Source organism: Echinops telfairi, unplaced genomic scaffold, assembly GCF_000313985.2.
Source record: "Echinops telfairi isolate 266 unplaced genomic scaffold, ASM31398v2 ScPeMD7_7400;HRSCAF=8409, whole genome shotgun sequence".
Classification (NCBI taxonomy): domain Eukaryota; kingdom Metazoa; phylum Chordata; class Mammalia; order Afrosoricida; family Tenrecidae; genus Echinops; species Echinops telfairi.
Genome location: NW_022111300.1, coordinates 60,201,813 through 60,204,757, shown reverse-complemented (window position 1 = coordinate 60,204,757; position 2,945 = coordinate 60,201,813).

The window sequence follows — 2,945 nt, the reverse complement described above, 5'->3', positions numbered from 1 at the left end:
GACAACAGAAAAGTGGGTGAAGGGAGGCAGCAGTAGGTGTAAGACATGAAAAAAAAATTATAAACTATCAAGGGTTGAAGAGGGAAGGAGGGGGTAGGGGGAAGTGAGCTGATACCAAGGGCTCAAGTAGAAAGAACACATTTTGGAAATGATTATGGCAACATATATACGAATGTGCTTGACACAATGGATGAATGGATGGATTGTGGTAAGAGTTGTACGAGCCCCCAATAAAATGATTTTTTTTTAAATGATTAAATTTTTCTTTAGTGGCAAACCAGTCGTGAATGGCTGTGGTCATCTGAGGAGCCCGAAGAAGAGGTGAGCGGATTTCATGCGGAAGCCTTCATGCGGAGGGCAATCACATTGAATAAGGAGGGCTTGTGGCAAACGTGCTTCTGAACTCGTGCTGAGCTCTGCGGCTGAGAGGGACTGATCTCTATTCTGACCATGTGCAAGCATTTTACTGGCCATGCCTGTGTAACCACCACCACAGGCCGCACACGGGGCTGCCCCCAGGGAGAAAGAGGAGGTCGCTGTGCACATGCCAGGAGGGGTCTGGACCGGCTGCTTCCCACTGGATGAGGCCGTGTGACTTACTGATCTTTCCTTACTAGGGGTGTGTACGACCCACATCTTGCAAATCATTCTGTATAAGAAATTGTTCTTTTTAAACAATGGCTAAGATACAACTGGATTGAGGAATCAGACTGACACCTGACATCCACTTGACTATCCTAAGAGCCGACCATGTCCGGAATTTGGTTACTTGGCTAACGGAAGTGAGTCCTACAGAAGCCCCTGCCATGAGATTCAGTCTCCTCACTCAGGACCCACTACGGCTGATTCCACCTCCACCCCACTCACCACCCACTCTAGCTGTGATTCCACCTCAACCTCCATCACCACCCACTAGGCTTGAGGAAACTGTGAAGTTTTCAAAGGCCAGTCCCTGGATGAACTGTGAGGGGGACCCGACTTGGAAAGAAGCTTCTAGGGGAAATTCCACAAAAGGCTGGAGGAGCTCTTGTTTAAAATCATCAGGAAAAGGCAGTTTCCATGAATCTGAAACACGCTCTTTAAAAAGGCACCAGCCCCGCGGGCCAGTGAGCTCCCAGCTTCACGTTTACGAAGGTTTGTCTCCACAAGTCCAGACTCGCTCGCCCCAGAGCAGCAGTCCAGGCAGAACAGAAGCCCGCGTCTCGCTCGGAGGGACTGTGTGCACCGCACCGAGCGCCCACAGCCCTGGGACGCCAATCAAGATGAGCCACGGGCAGGAGCCATTGTTCAGAAAAGGAGATTCACGATGGGAGGGAAGAGACGCCTCACCCAGAAGACATGGCGTGAGGGGCGAGGCAGGCCGAGGGGCTGGCTCCCTGTGTGATGGGGTTCCTCTGATGGCACGCTCGTCCAGAACAACCCAAATGCGACAGAAGGCTAAGAGCAGACCTTGTTGGGGCAGGGGCCTGCAGCTACGGCTGCCAAGTTCCAGTGTTTGGAAAGACTGCTTGTTTTCCTGTTGGTGTTCTTGCTCCGCGTCAGAGCCGTCTCGACACCGTACGTACGAAAGACCAAACAAATGACAGCCGACTTCTGCGCTTCCCCCTTTGGAAAGGGCTGCGGCCTCGGGGTTCCCTTAGAGGCTGCACAGGTGCCTTCGGGTGAGAGGCAGCCGTGAACTCTCCGGGCTCGCTGGACCAGGTCCCGGCACAAGGGCCTGACATCAGTACTTAACTCTCACCCCCGTGGGTCCAGAGTGCGTGTCCTCATTCTCGAAACCTGCTGACCTCCACTAGACTTTACAAGATCAAGGTTAAGTGCTCATGGTCCAAGTGTTATACAGAGCTAAAGGGCAATACCGTGAAAGCTGAGAAGAATTCATGTGCCAGATTACTGCATACTAAATATTTTAAAAGAAAAAAAATTCAGCCATGTTCCTAATTCATGTTTAAAATTTATCTGTGCTATTCCGAAGTAGATGCGCTGTGAAGAGCTATTTCTAAAAATGCATTTCTCGGTCTCCACACCCTGGGCAGGTGTGAGGCTGGAAATCTCCTTCAGAGGAGAATTCTGTCCCTGACCGATAAAGACTGACCGGCAAACATGCAAGTGAAATTCTGTCTGCCAGACCACGGGTGGCTGGGGTGTTTAACACAGCAACAGTCTCCACAATTAGGGGCGCATCACAACACTCTCGGGCCTGCTGGAAATCAGATGGAGGAAAGTCACAAAAGGGCCTTTCCCCCTTTTTCTTGAATCAATCTCGAAAGTGGCTTTAGATGGATGGGCTGGGGCCTGTGCAGTGAGAAGTTACACAGCGCCCTCTAGACGCTGCCCTGGGGTTGGCACGGAATGCTGAAAGCAAAATGCATGAACCAACAAGGAAAAAACGTTTAAATTCCATCATTTCGACCTTCGGCTATGTCAATATTACCTAGATACTTATACAGAATGATATTTTTTTTAAGTGCCTGGAAAGTAAAACTTTTAAAACATCAGCAAGATTACAGGTGGTCGTGGCCAGGTGTGCACACTGATGGACAAGGGACACTCCAGGGCTGATATTCAGTCCAGCACCATGACGCTAAATGAAATAATCCACCCACCCACCCCCACCAAAACCCAGCCACCTAAAAAAATATACACTACACAAAGCAGTTTGGAAAAGAAGTAATATTATTTAACAGTTTTCTGGCTTAAATATCTTCACATAACAAAAGTCTCCGTGTCACGTCAGCATGACTTATATACAGATGCCCCAAGTGAACAGACGGGCACGAAATCAAAAGGCTCCTTTAGAGTGCGGGTGAAATGTCTCAAAGGACCTGCAACGGCCTCCTCTCTTCATGTACATCCAAAGTCCTACAGTATTTACAGGGAAACTGCCCTCCTCTGAAAGCAGGAGCCCAGGGCAGGGTGTGAAGGCATTCATTTTTCAGGAGGAA